The 23,489-nt window shown below is 39.9% G+C and overlaps 1 long non-coding RNA gene across 1 annotated transcript in view; it reads left to right on the plus strand.

Annotated features, from left to right (window-relative positions):
• Positions 1-22,824, plus strand: part of LOC108449367 — a 43,255-nt gene extending 20,431 nt beyond the window's left edge. Inside the window, exon 3 of the long non-coding RNA XR_001865535.1 lies at positions 17,639-22,824. This is a non-coding gene — a long non-coding RNA (uncharacterized LOC108449367). The remainder of the gene's footprint in view (positions 1-17,638) is intronic.
• The last annotated feature ends 665 nt before the right edge of the window (positions 22,825-23,489 follow it).

Below are 23,489 nucleotides of genomic sequence, written 5' to 3' on the forward strand. Positions count from 1 at the left end.
AAAGAGTGTTATTCATTTGCTGGTGCTTGCTTGTTGCATACTTGCTTCTTTTATTGTTATACAAAGGTGTTCAGAAAATGAGAGCCTGCTTTTAAATATTGAATAAATCAAAATAAACAGCAGTGTATTACAGAGGGCAGAGGCAGGGATGAGCACCACAAACACTGTTGAAGTCTGGGCACCATCCTGAAAGTTTTCTGGTATTATATGAACAGATGAATAAAGCAAATTGTATGGGGACCCACAAATTTTTCTCTTATTAGGATGTACTCCTGGTGGTTTGATCTCTGATCACATGTAAAAGCAGCTCACATTTTTTTACCAGCAGGGTTGCCAAACTTTAAAAACAATCATTCACTTCATAAAATACAGAGGGAAGAAAATACAAAATTACTGTGACCAGAGCCTCTTGGGCCTCCCAGAGCCATGGGCTGAATTCACCTTTGCTGAAGTGACCTAACCTTTGAAAGTCCCATGCAGGAATTGTTTGTTGAATTAAAGATTGTAATGTTTCCCCCAGATGCTGTTTCCCTTACAAGGTGTCATTCTCCCTTTCTCCCTAATTCACATCAGAGCCATGTTCTCTGACAATTCCTTCCCAGTGGGAACACCAGTTGTGTCCCATGTTCTCTTTGGCATATGAAGAATTCACCACTTCACCTTAAAGAAAATTTTGCCCCAATTGCCCATTTTTCTTGTGTTCAGAAATGGAACCCATGTTTGGAAGCACATTCTGTATCTAATTTTCAGTGAGTTACAAGCATACAGCATTCCACCTGTAATTCCTTCAGATTCTGGCACCCTGGCTGGGATCAAATGAAGCAGACAGGCCATTTGACATAACCAGCAAAGCCATCCCATGCCCACATTAACACAGCCTTTTTCTAAGATGTCCTTTGACAAAAACACCGAGGCAAATGGTGGGCAAACTATGCAGGTTAGAAAATACTCATTTTGTACATTTGTTAGGGGCCTTTTAAAAGAAAATGTGCCATTATGAGATAATAGCTGTGTCTAAGGTTCATAAAGGAGCATAAAGGAGTGAGGTGTTCAAATTACGTTCCTCACTTGCAGTGTTTCTGCTTAACTGGTCATCTATCCAAGACTCCCGAATATTGTAAAGTAGATTTTAGCACCACAGAAATGACTGGTGATGGCAGCAATGAGAGAGCAGCGACGACAGACTGTCCCCAATGAATATTCCCCCTAATAAAACCACACTTACAATCTGTGCTCCTCCCATGTTTTCTCAAGGCATCATGAATCCAACCCTCAACCACTGTAAATCACTGCAGCTCCCAATTTAAAATGGGTAAGGATCAGTCAATGAGTCTTTAATGAGCGCTGGGTTGTTTTCATGCAACTGTTACACAGAGATGCCACAGGAAGAAAGTATTTTAAAGGCCAACTGAAGTAGAAAAATCCCCCATAAATAATATCCAATAAAACTCTGGTATCTGGAAAAAGCTCCAGAACCTCATCTAGTGCTCAGGCCCATGGATTCTGTACATGGCACTGGGAAACTGGGAACACAGGGGCTGTTTACTGTCCCTGCATTTCAAACTCTGTTGGAGGACCAGGACTGTGATCTGAACAAATCAGGTCTGGAAACACCACACACAGTCCTGGGGAAATCTCTGTTACCTCTCCTACATCCAGGGAAGAGGCCACAAGCAGCACAGCCCATACAGATCCCACAGTAATGTTGGGAAGCAGGATTTCAGGAATCTGCACAGCCCTGAGATGCAAACTTAGAATAACAAAGACATCAAACAGTTCCATATAGCAGCTAAGGATATTTTTCTCTCCTGTCTCTCCCACTTTCCCCTCTCCGAGCAGGATCTGGTCCCTCGTTAGGCATTTCTGACTCCTCTCAGGACTGATAATCTTTGAAAAGACACTTTTTTCCCCCAAAAAACCTTCCAGTTGCTTTGCTCCCTATTTAAATAAGAAATACAAATACGATAATATAACTGCAGACTAGGAATTCTACCTACTCTGGTAATTGTCTTCCTTATGTTTCAAAAAAATGGGTAGGGCTCAAAAGACAAGTGTTTGGAAAAAGCATTACAATCCTACAGGGGCTTATAGATAAAATCACATGTACAATTTCATGTTAAGTAATAAAGAGTTAATGGTAATTTAAAAAAACACATGACTTTAGTAATCGCTGAATCATTTTTTTAAATTCAGCACTTACATTTAGAGGGGTAGATTTTTTAATTTCACAGAAGCTTTGCTCATTATTAAACATTTCCGAGAAGGTTTACAGCCATAAATTGTGGATTTTTCTGTATACAGCAATTCTATTGTTATGACTTAACCTAAAGAATACTAAATTAAAATTGATTTACTAAATAGGTTAAGGATAGCATACTTATTCAAGATTTCAACCCTATTTCATGCTTAGACAGGCAGATCTTAATTATACACAAAAGAATACAAATGTTATTAGCATGATAATAATTATTTAGAAGTCGTCCTCTTTAAAAAAAAAAATTAAAGCAGCATTGTCATTCGTGCAGGCACATTTTTCAGTGGAGTGACAGCTCCGCTAGTCCTAGATATGTTCAAAGAACATATACAATATTCAAAGCTGTGCAGCCGACATGTTATCAGGATAAGCTGGAGTAGGTACTGCCAGCACGGCACTACACACTAATCATTATGTCCTACCCATGCTACTACATGCAAATACAATCCTTTGTGACATTTTGTCAAATATTTGGAGCTTTCTGCACTTATCGTGGTTCCCTTTGCACTCATTAACACACAGCCACCCCAAACCCAGCTTGTTTGTACTTGGGTTCTTCACCAGGATAACACCATGACAAATTAATGAAAGGCAAATTAAAGATTTAAGTATTTCCAAGTCTGACAGAGGAGGCGAAGGGCAGCAGAATTTAAGTTTGCCTTTGCAGAGGGGTTTCCTCCTGCCTGCTGCAGCTGTGCTGTGCAAGATGTAAACATTGCATGCAGCACCCAGCACACGACACCCCGGATAAATCAATTTATAGGTGCTGGGTTTGCCCAGCCCACGCTGCAGGTCAATACTGGCTGTCAATGAGCCCACGTCCTATCAGGCTGAGAAAATGTAAAAATGGCTCAGGACTAAACACTTGGCTCCCGTACAAACGATGCATTTCTCAGCATTGATTTGCCAGAAGTGTTTCTGTTGTCTTGTTGCTCTAGGCTGGCATTTTTAATTATTTCTGAGACAAATGGAACGTTCATACACAGAAAATCTGTAGGGCTTCTTGTCAAATTAATAAAATAATAATGAAAGTAGTCATTTTGGACCGCAAACTGTCAAAATACCTGAAAAGCTCTACAGTAATCTACATGCTTAAGCAAACTAAAATGCTTCCCCGTGTTATTTTAAATCCTAAGTACTACGACATAAAATAGATTGTATAGTGTCCATTGTATACAATGACACCTACTGTGACAAAACCGACTATGTTTAATGACCTTTTTAAATCTTATACCTAGAGTCCATAAAAGCATTGTAATTCAGTTGTAAAACACACTTTAATAATCAAAATGCAGCTGTTAAAATAGCATTGCTCATAATTCTAACTTCAGGCAATTTTTTTGTTTTTAATGCAGAAGAGCAGACCACAGTTTAAAATTCCTATGAGGTCACTATTGGCCATTACAGTGTTTTTTTGCAACTTAATAATAGATGTTTTAAAGTTTAAGTGCAGCCTCAGGCACTCATAAGCATTTATTACAAATCGCTGGTTGCCTCCCTTATGCAGAGAGGAATAACATTTACATACAGTAGCACAGATTAATAAGATAAAAAATTTGAAAAAGCCGTCAGTCAGGGAATGAAACTGGTGCTAATAAAGCCCACTATATTCTTCGGAAATATCAAGCCGTCTGTTCCAATATTTTGCCATTCCCCATGAGGTATACAAATCCAAATCAGATAAGACTCCAGCAATGCCAAAGACATGCTGCTCTGCTCTCCAGTGGCATCCAGCTGAATCTTTTATTTATCTTCAGAGCAATTGTACATTCTCGGGTACTAAAGACTGAAATAAACCCAACATCCCTCATCTGAAAGTTTCATAAAACGGGGCCCCACTCCTTCCCTGCTTGCTAACCCTGATTAGTGGCTACAACCTGGAGTAAAGGGTGTGTAACAGCAGGTGAGGTAAAAGCACCACGTCCTGCTCTGCGTTAACACGATGCTCACACGGAGCACAACACGGAGGAAATCAAATTGCTTAAGCAAAGGAAATCTAAGGAGCCTCACACTTCCCTGCTTTCTATTAGACAGAAAACTCAGGAGCTGGGCTGCCAAAGGCATTAGGAACAGCGCAGGTCTTGGAAAACAGCACACACAATGTGGCATTATGATTAAACTGCAAAGGTACTTGTTAGAACAAATCACTTTGTAAATCAAATAAACTGCAGCATAAAAAAAGAGTGTAAAATCATTTCTGCACCCTTGTAATGCCAATAATTTTAAAAGTATGGCATTAAGGACAGGAAGTGGGGAGAAGACCAATCAGGAATTTTTAGTAAGATTTCTCCCAAAGATAAACCACGTTTATTTACACAAGTATTTGTGCGTCTCTCCTCCTGAGCAGGGCTGTGAATTGAAGACAAAACAGAGATACTGTTTCCTTCTCATTTTTCTTCAAGAACACTGTCATATTAACATTGAATAATTACTAAAAATTCTAATACACTGGTGTAATATTACCTTTTGCCAAATTGCATTAATCAAAAAGTGAGCCCACTGCAATCAAGTAATTAAGTGTAAAAAAATTCGGTGGATTTGCATAGCCTATGTGCCCAGGATTGTTTGCTGTGCTGCCGTGGCTCGAATTCCTGGGCTTTTTTGCTTAGTTTCAGTTGCAGAGATGCCAAGGTGAGGAAATGGGAGTAAAGCAGGGGATGTGGAGCAGGGAAAAAGTGCCCAAGCTGGGCTGAGGAATGACAGGCACCTTGCCTGCTCCAAGTGTGTAGACAATAAAATAAATCCTGCCTGACCTCCTCAGGAAACCAGACTATTGTTCACCAGGAGAAGTAGTAAACACGGCTGCTTAATTACACACAAGCAAGCACTCGGGTCCATCGGGCTCATGAGACAAAATAAGGAGTTTCTTGTTCTCATGAGGTTTTTTCCAGGGGAAAAAAAAAATGTATCCATAGTAAAGATCATTTCAGGTATATATTAAACTGGGTAAAGTCAGAAAGAGCTCCTTTGTATAATGTCACAAAGCAACCTTCAATGCTAACAGAACAACTGCTCACACAATTATTTTTATAGCCTTTTGTGTCCCAAGTTTATTTGAGAGGGGAGCAAAGGTTTCTTTTCCATATCAGTACCTGAACTCGTAGAACTGCTGTGCCCCCCAAAAATTCTGAACTGGGGAGAGGAGCCTTGTGAGAAGCAGGGGATTTTTGCACCTGTTTTTGTTGTGTGAGGGAGCAGTGTCTGTGCAGTGTGGTGGCTCCCACCAGCCTCTCCCGGGCTAGCTGTGAATAGTGCCCATTTTGAGATTAGGAGATTAGGTTATTCATCACTTGAGATGCTCCCTGCTGTGCTGCTACTATCAGAGCGCAGCCAAATCAAAACATCTCTGGAAGGCATTTCAGAATAATTGAATGCATCATAATTTCCCTATTAATACATATCTCATATTACAGATTATGCATGAAATGTTCACATTATCTGTTACTTTTTGTTAACGTCTTGCTCCTTGCCAGTAAATTTAATACACAGAGTGAATCAGCATGCCATGATGAAGGGATAGGTTACTGATAGCCATTTTTTCAGGATTCAGTAGAAAATTAAAGTAAATCGATCATTTTATAGCCCCACTGGAATGTCTACAAGGGCATGTTGCTAAGCAAATGGTAATTTAAATGTACTGTGTAATTTTTCTAAGCAATTTACTGAAAGCAGATTTTATTTCTCACTTACTTAATATCAGATGCTCTTTATCTGTTAGTGCATGATGTATCAGTTATAGAAAAATTATTAATCTATGCTTTAATCAAATGGTAAATATACAGCGATTTGACAGCCAGTATACATATTAGGATGTCTTAATTCATGTGAATTACAGTAAAATCACTTGCTATTATCTTAAAAGACACAGGATGATTAAATTACATACATTAAAAACACAGTAAGTTCCAGGTAACTCAGCATAAATCCTAAAGAAACAGTAATCCAGCTGTCTATTAAATTTCACAAAACCCAGCAATACTTGTCATTTATACTTTATTTTATTTTTTTGCATGAATAGATCTACTCTTTCAAAAGTTATCCAGCAACGGGGAACACAGCACCCGTTATGGCACCCACAGAATCCACCCGGCTTAAAAATGAAATAGTGGAAGTGACAATTGGGATGGGATTGAAAAAAATGCCATGAATGCTTCAAGGCGATTAATTACCAGCTGGGTGGGAGCTGTGCCCAATTTATACATTCAGTGCACATATAGTGCTTTTAACAAAGAATATTTAACATACACCCAGGTAACTCCTCACCCTTGTTTAGGCAAAATGCCAGGTGGCTTTCATTGCAAATTCTGCCTCAAAGGCAGGAGGATCAGGTTCATCAGAGTATTTTAACTTTAAGAATGCTTCCAAGTATGAGAACAGTTTAAAAAACAAATAAGGCCATAGAAAATAATCCCTCTCTGCCCCCCCGCCTCTAAAATGGGCTTGATGACAGCCTTCATTTTTATGAAATACAAAGAAGTCTCCATTTATCCTTCAGGTTCCTTAGAATGAATGTAGGGTCCTCCTACTGCTGATGCACAAAATGTATTATTGTCATTAATGAAAAAGTTAATGGGCCATTTTCTTATATATCAATTTACATTTTACAATTTGAGTATACAAATGATATGTACAGCAGAGAGCTGATTATTTTTGCTCAAGGAAATAGTTTTAATGTGTTTTATGGACATCAAATGTTGTGAATAATGATGCATCCACAGAATGCAAATAGGATGACAGTTCTTGTGCTGTGATCAACAGTCCTTGGATAAAAGGTCTGCAGCGACAATAATATTCTATGGAGGGTCTGAACAGTAAAAAATGGGAAACAAGAGGATACCATGATGTTCAAAATGTACACCAGGAGAAAGATTTGAAATTGTCACTAGCAGCATTATTCCACAAGTACAGGAGAATGGCAATTTGCAAGTGAAATACCCCCCCAGTTTGGGGGCTTTCCTGGCAAGTGGGTCATCTGGCCTTTTTAAACAGCTTTTTTTTCTCGAGTTGAAACTTGTGTTTTTAAGCAAATATGCTTATTTGGTGCGTGCCCTGTGTTACATGAGGCCGGCAAAAAGTTATTAGCAGCATCTCCCAGGCGTATGAGGCTGTAAATCTCCCAAGACAGCCTGGGCAGTGGGAGTGAGCACACTCCCTCATGGCGCTGGGAGCAGGGTGCCATCCCTCAAAACATCCAGGGGCTCCCCAGGACTGTCTCCATAAAAGGCTGCTTTTCCTAAAAGAAGAATGTCACTAATTCCCAACAGGAGATTCCAAAGGGGACTGGTTGTATCCATTGGACTGAAGTCATCGCTACTTTTGGGACCTAAAATCACACAGAGCCAAATGCAGAGGAAGGATTTAGAGCAGCTGCTTTGCACCCCAGCTCTGCACAGCACAATTCCCTACCATGCTCATGAGGAAAATTTCCTACAATATGTTTGGATCCTATTTGAAAAATAAAGTACAAGATACATGATCAGACAGAACTAAAATATTCAAGTGTTTCCTTCCACAGCACTGGACTAATTTTCACCAGGATATGTTTGTGGATTGTTACCAGACCTGCAAACTGTTTTCTAGAGTTTCTCACTGTGGCTATAAAAGGAGGTGAAATGATTTTTAAAATAAGTTTTTAAATTGTTTATGATCCAGCAATGCATGTCAAAGTGCAACACAGGATTTTTATTTCTCTTTTCCCCCAAATCCAGTGCTGATAAACAAACTCTGCTGTGCCAGCACATCTTGGGTAGTCTCAGATTTCAAGATATACTTCAGTTACAGTGGCCTGTGTAAATCAATCTGAACCCAGGGTATTAGAAACAGAGTTACCCAAAAGATATTCAGTTCATAAAGTGGAGGGGGGGAAAGTAAGACCAGATGTTGTGGTGGGGTTCACCTTTGCTCTGTGTGCTGCATGCAGTGCCCCGTAACCACTGGCTCTGTCAGCAGTGAGGGAGGAAGTCTCAGGCTCACTGAGGTTTTTTCAAAGGCATTAAAAAAAAAAAAATAGAAAGCATGACTGGTCTGATACTCCTCTAAAGGCTCAGATGTTGCCAAAAGACAACTGTACGCCCCCTTCCAAAACCTACACAATGTTCTGTGTAAAAACCCTGCCAAAGTACTTTCCTTGGTCTCCCTGAACTCCTGGGTGTTGCACCTGAGCACAGTTCCAAGGAAAGAAAATACAGAGTTATGTCAGTTCATTGCTGCGTGCCCTGATTAAAATCGAGGTGATGACTAGAGCTGTACATGAGCTGAAATATTGTGCATGGATACAAATACAGGAATTGGGGCTGGGAAACCTCCAGGAAGCTGCAGTGGGCAACTTCAAACACATCTTCTCCCACTTACCAAAATTCAGGCTGATGACAGAGCTCTGCCTAGAAACCAGAATCAGGAACAAATTTAAGTTGATGCCATTCAGCTGATAAAATCTGGCAGATTGAGGGCCTTGTTCTCTAGTTACACCTGAGGTTTCTTCTCCTGAGGGAAATGGGACTGAATTCCCTTCAGGCACAACCCCTTATGTTGGAACACACGTTTGGAGTTTGCTGGTGGCACTTTCTGTTTGATTCATGTAGCAGGAGGACAGCAAAGCTCTTGGCCACCTTTGGGTGCTCTCTTTGCAACCAGAACTTGGGAGGTGCACATCAGTCACTCCTGATCCTTGTTTTCAGGAGACCAGTGCTGATTATCTCACACTGGCAACAGTGGGGTTGGGATGAAACCTATCTGGTCACATCAACAACAACAAAACACTTTTTTGGTTTGGTGCTGGTGCTAGGGAATCTAGTTAAGCATGAAGCAAACCATCAGCTTTTTGGGTGCTGCGCAATCTCTTCACCATTATGCTAAATCTCAATAGTATTTTAACAGCTTTCCACACATAACACCACCCTGGAAGCATTTTAACCATACTTTGAGCTGATCATCTGTACAAAGCCAATGTTACATGAAGTGACAATTCAGTGCCATCACCCCGTTCCTTTAATTAGCATTTCTAATTTTTTCCAAATCCTTCCAACAAAACAAAGCTTCTGATCAGAGGGAAGGGCTCATCTGTGCAGCACTACCTCAACCCAGAGTGACTGCCACGAAAACAGAGGAGGGCACTTGTCTGCTCTGAGCTCCAGGTGTTTGTTGTGACACATCCACGCTGATCCCATCTCCAATGGAAGAGGGAGACAGTCGGAGTTGGAGCCTCTCCCGTGCACAGAACATGAGGATTTCACCCTGCTCACAGAGCTCTCCTCAGAGCTGCTCTGTGAGCAGCACTAACACAACCCCGCCAGGCTAGGGACAGCAAAACATGGATTTCAGAGCTGGGAAAACACAGAGAAGAAAAGAAACATTCCCTCAAAGTAAGCCAGGTTAATAAAACAAAAATATAATTCTCCCAGACATGACAGACACAATCTTCTTTTCTTTCCTGTAAGTTAGCAATCCATCCTGAAAAATATAACAAACATCCTGTTGCACATCGATGCATTTTGTAACAATATGAAACTCTCCACCAGCAAAACCACTTGGAATTTGTAATCAAGACTAAGATTTACTGTATTTCAGGATATATGCATCAAGATGCAACTTCTGAATAATACCAATGATTTTCTTTTTTTATCATTCTGTATCAAACTGTAACTTAACTGTGTCAAGGAAGCCGGAAAGAAAAACCAGAAAAATCTGATGAACAGCTTTTTCAAAATATTGATCCAGTCCAAGTCCTGATCACCCAAAAACCTCACTGATATAAAATGAGGGGTAGGCAGGCACTGTGGGTACATATTTCCTCTGAAGGCATTAGGTACTGGGAGGATGTTTGCTTTTAAGCATGTGGTAAAGTGTTTTGATGAACAAGGATAAATACAGGTTTGCCTGTGTTGAAATGAATGTCTAAATGCTTTTTTGGACTGCAGGTCATCTTTATGTTTACAAAAATACAAACAGCATCTATTTATTTTCAGTTACCTGCTTCTTGTTGTTTGCTATTAACTTCCTAAACAAGATCACAGCACGTTTGGTGATAAGAAAAAAGTACCACTGTAGATTGAAACTAGCAAAGGCAGCATCAGCCTCAATAAAAGGAAGCATTTTGTACAGCATTTTTGTGGTACAAAAAAAATTATTTTGAGCATAATCTTTCTCGCACTTAACACGCCAAAGATGTTCAGTTGTGAGGTGGAAAGATGGGATTCAAATTTATGAAGGTAAATTTGTTATTTAAAAAAGCAAGGATAAAAGATCATGCAAATCAGAGGCTTTGATTGGTATCTCTATTCTAGGAACTGATTACTAAAGCAAGGAACTCTAGTTGGCCAGTTATTTATTTACCTGTTAGCCAAAACTCCTGATTTGCTGACAAGCTGAGAACTCAATGACCAAAAGCATCCTGTAATTGCTGTGCTGTAATACTCAGGATAAACTTCCTGCCGTGTGCCACCAGCTCAGTTCTGGTTTGCTGATGTCCAGCCCAATTCCTAATTTACTGTAACGCCCTTCCCCCTTCCAAGTCATCTAATTCAAGTGTTGCCAGTGGAGGTGACTGAAAATGGGTTCCTTTTCCTGGGAATTCTAAGCAATCTCCCTGGAGGAGTTGGTTCACCACCATTGCTTCCTAAGAAGCCCTAAGAGATGTTCTTCCCTGGAGCAACACGAGTTTGTGCAGATACTCTGCTTAACCTCCAAGCTGTAGCAGAGGAGTAGTAATTTTTGAACAATGTATTTACTTAATTGTGCCAGTGGGTATCATTTGCACAGTTTGCTTTCGGCGGAAATCATCTCCTTCATTTTAAAGGTGTAAAAATTGAACCTCATGAAGGTTAAACGGCTTGTCAAGAATTACTGTAATCCTGATTCTGACACTAACTAGCTGTGCCAATTTGGATTTGTCACTTCATTTCTCCAAGCCGCTCCTTCCCCATTTGTAATGTCACTTGCAAACTTTATTTAGTGGCAAAGTGCTAATGTAAGTGCAAAGTATTACTAATCCTGTGTGCGGCAGACACTGGGACGTAATTCAAGATCTTCTGGCTCCCAGTCCTGTGCTTAACTCCGTAGATCTTGAGATTGCTGAGGACTGTCTTCCCTTCTTGCATCTTTTAACAGACAAAGGGTTGGGGCTTCTCTTGTGAACCTCATTAGGAAAAATATTTCTGCCAATTTTAGGAGACTTTTACTTCTAGATGCTCTCTGAAAAACACACAACTTTTAAACTAGAGAAATAGAACATAAAATATTTTGGCCAGTCCTGTTCATTGCTATTCTGCATAACCGGCAGCAGGAGTACATAAAGACAGACAGAAAGATAGAGGAAACCTAAATGGGAATTAAAGGCTGTTGTTTTAATTGGGCTGGGAAGAGAAAAGTGGGAAGATGTGACCTGCAGCTCAGTTGTTTATTAAAGTCATCATCTCCGTGCCTTAGGTGAAAATCATGGTGCAACCTCCTTGTAGATTTTCACATTTCCAGCTGTCTAGCAGGAAGCCGCATTGATCTTTAAGCACTGAACAACTCAGGATGCTGAGGTACAGCCAGAACCCTGGGCTCATTTGTTCCACAAAAGTTTATTGCTGCTCCTTGATAATAAGTTTTAATTGGGTTGTAAAATTCTTCTGTCCCCTATTTTCCTCCTGACCTCTGAGTAAACAAATTAACACGTGGCACACATGTGGGATGTGCTACTTCTGTGCAAATCTGGAAAAGAGCTTCTGCGTGTATTTCCCAAATAATCACCTGATTTAGGACCATGAACTTGCACAAGAAAACACAGATTTTGATGGGATCCAGCAGGAAAGGTTGTCAAACATGTGAACAGGCTGCCAAGGGGAGTGGTGGAGTCACCATTCCTGGAGGGATTTAGAAAATGTGTAGATGTGGCGCTTAGGGACATGGCTTAGTGCTGGACTTAGCAGCGCTTAACACTGGACTCCTTGATCTGTGGGCTTTCCAGCTGAAATGATTCTGTGATCCCAAGCACTGATAACCCCCTGTGCCATTTCTTCTCCAGAAAGCACCTAACCCACACCTGGCCTGTTCAGGCACTGGGCACGTGACCCTTCCCTGCTCTGGGATCACTGCAAGCATTCCCCAGTGCAGCGCTGCCAGCTCTGAGCAGAGTTGTGGCAATCTGAGGTCTGCCAGAGCATATTTAATTACAGATAACACTATTTATGTGTCAAATGTGTCTGAGGGAAAAAAGCATCTGAGGAGGGCTAATTTCCCATGCTTTCATTAAAAATGGCTGCAAGTGGACGATAAACACATGATGCAACTCATTATTCCCTTTTGGCCTGACTTTTATCAGAAGTTCATTAGATTCTCCTGGCTTGGAGCAGCTATCCTTTTCCAACATCACTTTCTTTGTATTTAGCGTGGAAGGCACCTACTCGCTCTGGCACAAGGCCATGAAAAGATGAGCTCCTACAAAGGAGACCAAAAAGTTCTTTATGGCTGACAAGTCTGTCATGTTTTCCTGCCCTTTAGCAGTCGGTTTAACAGAAGGAGAGACAGAACAAAGAAACAACCATCAGTTTGTTATTGGCCATCAGAGCTGCCATTTGTTTCTGTAGTTAAGCAGCAGGTATTGATTTCTAGGTCAAAGTCACGTTGCATAATTCTCCCATTTCCAGGGCAGAAACAAGGGTGGCTTTGACCCACCATTTTGTCCTGAAGATCCAGGCTGCCGTGCTACAAATCCACACGATTTCCTCCAGCTCCGTGCATTTCCCACAGCCCTGCTCGGGGAGTTCAGCCATGCTGAAGCAATTCAGGGGGTAGATGTGCAGCTTGCTTAAATAGCTCTTCCTCCCATGGGCTTGGGGAAGCTCTGACCAATTTGCAGAGCGGAGGATGTGGCTCATTGTGTGCAGCAGGGAAGGCTCTGCCCCGGCTCTGTGCAAGGAGCACAGGCGGGATCACCGGAGCACGTTTGGGAAAGGGGCTCTGGGCCTTTGGGGGATGCTGAGGCTCACGCACGAAAGGTTAGGACTGGCCACTTTTTTATTTGTTTAACTCCACCAGCTTCCTTCTATGAAATCCTATTTACTCTGCTGCTCTTCTGTGGCAAGGAGAGTAAATATTAACTTAATGTAGAGAATCTAAGTAACACTGAACGGAAAAAAAATAGTAGCAGGAGAGGAGGTAACAAAATGTACCTTTAACTCAATCAGTGCTTCAGTTTGATTATTATTATTTTTTGTTTATTGGGCTGCTGCATCTGGAAGTTCCTAGCAGGAATAGCGCTAGTATTGGACATTAAACAAGTTTCCTCATGAGAAATGGAGGATGAACCCTTCTGGTGGATGAAAGCAGTAATACTATGCCATTTTTAACTGCTGCCCTCCCAAAAAGCTCTGGCAGAGCCGGAAAGTGACCTCCATCCCCAAAATCCAGTGCCTTTCTCTGGCCACATGCAGCCAGTTCTCCACAGGGAGAGTCACTTACGTCACTTATATTCTATGACCGAAACATGGGGAGAAGAGCAGGGCTGGACTTGGGTTGGGTTTTTTAAGGTGAACTGAACAGCTGAACCTTCCTCTTTTGTTAGTTAACCATTTTTATTTTTCTTCCAGCTGCCACCAAACTGATTCCAGACTAATAGTTTATGGCAGTGGATTACAGAGATCAGATTTCTTCAAGACACAGAGTTGAAAAACTAAAACTGAAGCGACAAGTTAATATCTTGCTGGAAAGTGGGTTGGGATAATGAGTTGTGATGTAAGAAGTCATAGGCTGAGCTTGAAAAAAGTAAAGAAATAACATATTTGCTTTATTTTGAGATTCAGAGGGCCCAGCCCAGCTACTGGCTGAGCAGATGAAAGCATCAGAGACTTCAGTGGATTTGCCTGTGTTTAAATCCCTCCCAGTGGTTTGATCTCGCCCATCTTAAACAACAGTGCAAAAAGGCACTTTTAATTCAGAAGAAATGCCAGACTCGCTGTCATTCAAACCTGCAGTGGTAAACCACTTTCTAAGGCTTTTCCTCCTTTTTGTTCAGAAACCTGCCATTTTTACATTTTATCCTCTTCATTCCAGGAATATCTGCCAATCATTTGGATTCTGCCAGCTCTCCTTTATTAATTGATTAACTACTGGAACAACCTACCAGTATTTAACAGACTTCTATCCCCAAATAATTACTCTGAAAAACTAAATATATTTAACTGTTTCATCCTCTTTCTGAAACCACATTGCTTCATTTTTCTCAGATTCCCACCAATGGAAGCACACTGTAATCCAAGCAAACACTGATATTTTGATGTTAAACCCCAAACTAAAGAAGTTTCCTGGTTTTTAAATATCACTTGAATGCAGAGCTGCATTACTGGTGTGCACATGGCCATGTGAAGTAGGAAGACCTAATGACAGAGGGCAGTCAAAGCTCAGGGAGGTTGGGTGAACAACTATTTAATGACTCTGAAGTTACTATTTATTTTACAGAACATCATTCCAATCCTCAAGGATGTGAAAGCCAGGGAGAAATATTCTAAACCCAATTTGAGAAATTTAAAGCTTGATATATTCCAAGTTTCTTACAGCCCTGATGCTTATTTTGTAAGACAAAAGCTCATTTTGGATCCACATAAATCAAAATAACGAAGATCCTCTTAGGAAGAAAAATGTAGACGTTCTTAATACATAGAACAATGTTTAAGCAGCACAGAATAAGCAAATTCTCACATGGGAACAGCTGAAGTCAAGTCTAAATATATGAGCTTCATTTGAAAATGGCACTTTTAAAGGAGTTCAGTGGTTTCACTGACTAAAAAGGTAGCATGGGGAGTCTAAAGCACTCCAGGGATTTCAGATGGAATCCCACTGTGGTTTATCAAGTGGGGAATCATAACCTTAAAAGAAGTGAATTTCTAGGCCTTGACTTGCTGAGCAAGGAGGAACTTCTTTGGATGAAGTAGCTCAGGTAGGAACAAAAGAAAAATCCACCTAGACAACTGCAAGTAGTGGTGCAGGATTCCTGCAAAGGCAGGCTGGAGATCCATGGTCCCTCCAGCACCTCGGGGAACAGCGGAGCATCCCAAAGCCAGGATAAAGGAAGGCTCCTTTGTTACTGCAACAGTGGTACTGGCTGAGATGTAGTAGTCACCAGAGTGATTGGAAAGAAAATCTTTGGCAACATAGACTCCAGAAGTTCCACTTCATACTAAAATAAAACATATTTAGCCCTTGGGCACTAATTGGGTATTTTGGTACTTGGCTCTTGGAATGTGGATTCTCCTCTTACTTCACCTCTGCTGCCATTTTACTGGAATATATTTAGAAATGTTGCTCTATGAATAAAATCATTGCAGAACCCTTGTGGCAAACCTGCACAGATTCCAACCCTTTATTCTTTATTTTATCAACTCTGATCACAGCATAACCAGCATTTACACACTAAAAAAATCTGTTTTATTCACGCCTCTCTACAGCTTAATGTAACCAATGTGACTTATAGAGAAAATACATATATAGAGAACAATAGGGCAATGAACTAAGTTCACTTTAAAGCAGGTTCTAAGTTTTCTACCAGCATTAATTAGAATCTTCAGTGGAATTTTGCTTTATTTTTTTAAAGTGGTTTATAATTATATTTTATTTTTAATGAGAACCAGTAATGAAAAACATAAATAGTGTATCCTTTAATGATCAACACACTGACTAATTCCACTAATGCTGAGTAGCATGTGCTGAAATGATGGATTATCTTAAAATATAATTTTACTAGCTCTGCTATGTAATTTGTTAAGCATTTAGTAATAAGTATGTCTAATAAAATATGAAAAAAATATTTAGAAAATGAACCATAATTTTAATATAATTTTAATTAATGGGAGTGCAATTGCAGTGGTTTAAATTACATTCCCAGTGGTAAAAAGCCTTTCAAACCTAATTTGTAAGCCAAGATGGTGGCTTTAATGACTGGCAGCAAAGTTTCTTCAACAGATTTCATGGGGCATGATCCAAAGATAATAGGTTTTCAGCCCAATGACAATCCAATTACAATGCCAATCAAAGCCAACTTCATGCACTCTAATTATCAGATTTAGCTGTCAGTTCAAATACAAACATAACACTTTTATTTAAATAAAAATTTAATTTAGAAAAAAGAAGACTTCATGTGTGATTTATTGAGATTGCGAGAGCAATCTAACTTATTCCTCTAGTAATATAATAAAATCAGTCTTGTATTAAAAATGTGAAAACTTTTCATTCTCCTGTATGTGCAATGCTGTATTATTCAGGAGTTAATTTAAGCAAAAAAAGCATAACATAACATGGCAGCAGATATTTGCAGACTAGAAGTAGGTTAAATAGAGTAGCAAGGTTTCAATGAGACAAAACTCCAAGTGAATAAATGACAAAACCTAATTAGTTTTTTACCAGTAATCAGGAGAAGCTGTGTTAAGACCACAACCCATTTATATGGGTCTGGCACAAGGAATTTATTGTACCTCTCCTCCCTTTTCCTTCTGCTCCTGTGCACAAGGGGTGTGTAAATGCACAGCTTTTTATTACACACACGTATTTATTTGGATACATGCAGAAGAAATATGTAAGTTATAAAAAACCACAACAAATGTTACCTTAAAATGAATTTAATGTTCCAAATATAGGCATCTCCCAGCTGAAATAGCCCCATGGTACCTACTGACTGCAACCTTGCTGTTATTCTCTCTCTCTATCAAAAGTTATTATTTATTAATTAACATCATTATAAAGTTCTCAATATAGGAAGGAAAAGCTAGTTCAGGACTCTGTATGGTCTAATACATTACAGCACAATTACCAATTCAGGCTTGGTTGAAACAGAGGTAATTGTCCTATAACATATTTAATACCTATAAAATCCTGTCTCCCCACAACTACAAGAAATAGGAGAAAAGAATTAGAGAAGGAGCAATTATTATACCATTCTTTAGGAGTATGAACTAATTTCCCCTGGCCATTTCCTGCTCCTGGTTTATATCAGCTCCTGGGTGTTTGGCAGCTTGTTGGGTACAGCCAGCACAGCAAAGGGAACAGATCCTACAGGCTCCCATCTTCAGGGGATTCCAAAAAAATATGTCCAGCAGATACTTAATATAACAAAAGCGGGTCCTACATTAGGGCTCACCGTGCTAGGTGCAAATGCTAACAGTTACAGGCCAAACATTCGGAATTCATTTCTATAGCTCCACTGCATCCAAACACTGTAATGGAAGGAGAAATCCTGGATAAGAATAGCAATTATTGGCTTGCCTGTGCTCACCTTTTTTTTTAAGCCTTTATGCTACTTCTGCTATGACAGTATTCTGTGTCATAAAACACAAGCCACGCCAGCCTCACCTTCCTACTACTTTCCATCATGTAATTCCCACTACATTTCATTCCTCTCCCTCTCTCTTTCAGATGTCCATGACATCATTCTTTGCTACTGCAAGGGACTCAACCTCACGACCACTGTGCAAGTGCAGAGAAAAAGGATTTCAGGAGCTGGAATAAATGGGAAGGAGAGGTACCACATTTATACATAATTCTGAGCGGATCATCAATCTGAAGATGGAGCCACCAGATTCTTGAACTCACCATCATTGCTCATTATTTGGGGTTCTAAATAGCCCTGTAATCCTTGCATTTGAATGCATAATGACTTCGGAGTTCAGCCAACACAGAAATCTGAAATGGAAGGGCAGAGCTAAGTTCAGCAGTGTTACATTTAAAACCTCTCTGGAGATAACCATCCAAAGCCAAGCTGCTTCCACAGTTGGTCGCCGCTTTTTCCCTGGCTCTGCCAGTCACCCTGCAGCTCCTCTATTTCTCTACCAGAAAGCCCCTCCATGGGAGGCACAGGAGGATCCTGGATGCAACCTCAAGACCAGCTACTACCTCAGAAAAGATAAGAAACTCACAATTCCACTTTGCCAAGGTCATGACATTGCTCTGCTCCCTCCAGCCAAAGCTGGAAGTTAAGAAGTCAGTTCCACCATTCCCTGCAGTTGTTTCAGCTTGTGGTATTACCACTGTTTGGCTAAGACATTGTTTTCTATATTTTTTATGTACATAACACTGTAAATTTAGAGAAGGAAGGTAGTAATGGTGTATCTACTGTACATGGAAGGCTAAAAAGGAAAAGCACAGCATATTTAATATACAGCTCTCAGCAGCCTGGGCTGAGCCTCGCTTTAAGAGTCCCTGGATTTTGTTTGCATTCCTTGCCAGATGTGACGGTAAAATCTCCTGACTTAAATATCAGGAGAACAAGAGCCATAATTTATCAATGTTACTATTATTTTCATTACTACTACCTTTATTCTCTAACTTGTTCAGGCATCAATAATTAGAAAGATAATTTTCAAAGCCTGTTTGACCATGCTTCCACATAGGGAATTTAAAAAATACACTGAATATCATTAGAATTACTGTACTACCTACTGTTGAGATTTGGTCAGGGATGGGAGGAAATGTTCTGAAAAATACCTTTTTCGGTCAGCTTGCCTGGCAGCACAGCATAAAACATGTCATGATCTACATGTGCTGCCTCCCATTGCTGATCCAATTAATAGGATCTATGGAAAATTAGACCTAGCTTGTAATTACATCACTATTAATTGGCTTTTATATTTGTATTATTTTATACTGAGATAAATGAAAGAAAACTTTTTGTTTGTATAAATTCTTCTGTGTTGTCCAAGACATTTTTTTTCCTGCCACGTTACAATTAAGCTGAACATTTTGGAAACAATAGTCAGCCAAATCCTACAAGGCATTAAAAATGTTTTCCAAGGTAAAGCATCATGCCAAGGACAATGCTAACACTCAGCACAGAGGAAGAGATAAGAAAGTAAAGCAAAACATACCAGAAAATTATCCAGCTAACCTCAATTAATAGAAATACCTGAAATTCAATACTTCCCTCATCCTGGGTCTCTACACAGAAGGTGAAGTTTGTTAGGATGCTGAATGAGGAATTTAGCCCTGGGTGTTTCATGCCATCCACGAAAAGCTAAGGTGTTTTATTTTCTGAAGACAGGTAAGAGCTGATGCACCACCTCTGTGCATTTCATCAGAACTTCACCAGCTTGCAAGCGACAGCACAGTTTTTATTATGATTGATCCGCTCAACCATCACATATGCAACATGGAAACCCACACTGAACTGGTGAGCTCGCAGTGTGGACTGGGGTGCAGCCTGTTCTAACAGACACAGCTGCACTGCAGCATCACTGCTCCTAAAAAACATTGTTTAAGTCTTCAAACCTGCAGATTTCTTCATATTCATAAGGACTGTACGACAAGGACTCCAAATTTACAAATTTACACATCACCAATCTTTTGCTTCATTTTAAAAACAAGATTTGAATGCTGAAAGCAGCCTGACCTGTATTCCTGATTTACGTTTTTTTATTTCCTTGAGGATAATGACCTTTCACAGAGTAAGACGACTTTTATCAGCCTGAGCTGGAGAAAAATGTGACACAGATTTATATTCCTACACTCTTTTCTGATTTTGATGTGGATCCAATTCTGCCATCCTCACTCAGGCCGGCAGAGTCAGGTCTGCAGTGCCTTAACAGTGGAGATCTAGAGCGTAGGGAATCTGCAATAAGCAATTACAAGTTCTAGACAGGGTGAACTGGAAAGATGGAGGGGGGTTACTTCATTTCATTAAGATAATGCAGTGGGAAAGGTGAATAAGTGAAAGAGTGCATGTGCATGAGAGAAAGAGCTCAGCAAACATCCTTCTTAAATTAGATGGCTTCTCAGTTCTCTGTTACCTTGTTTGCCCTTCAGGACAAGCAGAAAGGCAAAGGAGGATTTTTTAATTTTATTTATTTATTTTAGAAAGCTGTTCTTTTGTGGATGCTCCTGGCTGGTAAAGGAAGGTCATTTCTCAATGACTGCTCTCTGAGATGAGCAGTGATCATGCACAGTCTAACTAGGCCACACTCAGGTCTCAGCATTGAGACTCACAAATTTTCCTTTGCTCTTCCCCTCCTCCTACCTGTTGTGGGACACACAAGGAAAAACACACCCTCCACTGTTGCAGGCACCACTCAGTGACAGACTCTTGGGGTGCCAAAGAAGGAGCGGATTTCTGTTGTCACAGACTGGTGAATGGAGCCCCTCACAGCTGCACAGGAGATACTGGAAAATCCAGACTTTGTCCAGACCGGCTGCAGTCTGTTCCCTCACGCTGTGACACCATTTTGGAGGGAAAATGAATCCCATTACTGTTAGCTCCCACTAGCTCCAAAAAAACAGAGTAATCTTGTGACATTACCAGTGTTTTGACAGGGATCCATTTCACTCCAGTATATAATATTAATTTTAAACATTTTGGCACTTCTCTAATTTTAGAAGATGAATATTGCTCCATTACAGCAGAGATCCAGGGAGCAAATGCCACAGGCAAATGGGATTAATGCTTCTCATCTCAGGTAAGGAAACACAGCAGGTCAAGCCTGTGTAAATAGGTTTTAAGTTGTTACTTGGAGCCAAATGAAGTTTGAGACTTTTAAAACCAACTGGAGGTTTTAGCAGCCTTTCTTCCCTGGAATGGGATTTCGGATTGCACTTTAACCCTTTTGTCAGCTCGGAGAGAGTTGGGCTACTTGTGCTCCAGGTGAAATCTCCCATGTTTTTATGCAAAACCAAGCTGATGGAAATGTAAACATCTGACTTATTATATGCTTGTTCCCTCAGCAAAACAGAGCTTTAGCCTTAGCAAGCCACGGCAGTATAACACGTTGTAAAAACAGTAACAATAGCAAAAATTATTAAACATTTATCTCTCCCATGAGTGAACATCTGGCATGTATCAAAACGCTGCCGTGGGGATTTAGCACCAGAACCTTTAAGGTTTTATGCAACAATGCCTAGAGAGGGCAATAACAGAGCATATTCCACATAGGATTTTTAATCACTGGCCTCTTGAAAATATCAAGAGCAGAAGCTGAGCCAGGTATCAGTTTATAAATGAAATGCTGGCGTTCTCATTTGTGACGCAGGAAAAAATATCAGCCACATTTTTAATTAAGTAAGCAGAAATTTAAAATAAACAGAATACAAGACATGATATTGCAGATAGCAAACAGATGTGATAGAGGTTCCCTTTGTAGACCTTGCATGAAGGATGCTTTGCTAAGAAGGACTTCTCTGACCTAGAAATGTTTCCGATGGTTTTCAACTCACTGCCTCTACAAAGCTTTTTGTCTCTTCACCCAAGTCTTATGGAAGTTACATCCTTAATCTTGTCTTTTAAAACATCTTTAGAAAAATGTATGAATCTGTTTCTAAATCTCTCCAAGAACTTGAAAGCAACTGCTTGGAGGGAGGGGAGGAGCGAGTGGGGTGTGTGGTTTATGATTACATAAAGATTACATATGATTACACAAAGATTTATGTAAGGCAAGGGAGGAATGCATGTAGTGAATGATACGGGGAAGGAACAGAGCAAAACCTGGTAGTGGAGATTAAAAGTGCAGGGATCATGTGGATCACGTGTTGGGTCAAGAAACAAATGTGAGGGGAGAATATCAAGGGTTCTGTTTGGACTCTTGTTATACTAAGAAACTATTATACAACTGTACAGCCATGTCCTCCAGCAGCACTTTCCTCTCTCCTGGTAATAAGTACAGAGTTGGGGCTTTCTAAAGGGAAGAAGAAAAACTTGAGAATTTTGTGATTAATGTTACTATTAATGAGATTGTCCCAGGGCCATAATCTCATGACTAATCCTGTTAGTTTCTTAAATAAGCAGCACGAGAAGTAAATAATTTCTGATTCTTTGGTTTTGTTTCTTTGTAATATTTTAAGATCTATTAATACTTTTTGTCAGTATTTAAAATAAATGAAGGGTTCAGCTATTTATCTTACCTAAGTGTTTTTCTAATGTATTTGAGGTTCTATGTAAGCCCATAGCAGATTTCCTTTCTTCAAAAAGGAGCCCAGTCAGTTTATGCATAATGTTCAAACAAAAGGTTCTAAAATAATGCATTTTGGAGGCGATAAAGATACTGGAAAAGACAGAATTAGACAGAGGATATACATTAGTCTAGTACTTCCAAAGATTAGCATTTCTGGGTAGCACAAAGGATTCTGCTCAGGAATTCAACCCTGATTAAACCAATGGTGGATCTGGTACAAGGAAGGAAAGAATGGGAGTAAGCAAAGGATGCTGTCACAGGGAAAGGGAGGAAGAAACCAACAAATTGACAGACTGATGGAAAAATAAAGAACCCAAAGAGGAAATCACATCCAATACCCTAGTCATGTACTGTTTAAAATTTAAAAAATCCCGTAAAGGTTGGGGACATCTTTTCTGATGACCAGGACTTGGCACATGTAGGAACCAAAGGGCAGTGCCAGGAAAGGATGTTCAGCAGTCCCTAGACCCCGCTGTTGAAGAGGAGAACACACACTCTGCTCGGAGAGGTTCCTGAGCTTTTCCAGGCACAAGGACGCAGTGCTGCCATAAGCTCCATGAATACACCCGCCTAGTTCAGCGCTAAGTAACCTAAGTTTAAAATGGTATTTGTAGCATGAAATGAAATTATGATGCCAAAGTAAAATAAACGTCGAGCAAACTCAGTCAATCATCTGTATCATTCTTTATGGCTCTCATTTATATTTGATATTGAATTGCTCACTTTTTAAAATTCAAATAACTCCCTCATCGATCCGCTCCTGAATGATTTTACTGAACATATCTTTTTAGTATCTAACACACTGTGATTTTGTTCCACATATGTTGTGCACTGGCTGATTCCATCCTAACCTCACAAAACATATTAAGCTTAATAAATATATTTATGAGAATTACTTTGTATAGTCCTTATGCAATCAGCCATGCTGTGTATGATAGCCCAAGACGATGAAAACCCATTGACTTTTTGTAGCAAATTAGTCTACCTCCTAATCGGTGAACCCTGCTAAGCTTTTGAATTATGACGAGAACCAGCAGCTCAGTTAGAACACTCAAATGAATTATATCAATTCATAAACTTGTTCATGTCCAGATTTCATTAGCCACACATTAACAGCATTTTATGTTTATTACTGCTCTGACATAATCTATAAATAACTGAAATGCTAATCATAGTGTTCTGCCAGGCATCATCATTTAATCATAAAGAGATACATTATTATAAACTATAATAGATAATAACAAGTCCGGGTCAATGGCCGCATATTAAAAGATCACAATTATATCCTATAAGGGTATGTACCTCATACATTTGGTGACACAAAGGTCCATATC

Source organism: Corvus brachyrhynchos, unplaced genomic scaffold (assembly GCF_000691975.1).
Source record: "Corvus brachyrhynchos isolate BGI_N302 unplaced genomic scaffold, ASM69197v1 scaffold69, whole genome shotgun sequence".
Taxonomy (NCBI): Eukaryota; Metazoa; Chordata; class Aves; order Passeriformes; family Corvidae; genus Corvus; species Corvus brachyrhynchos.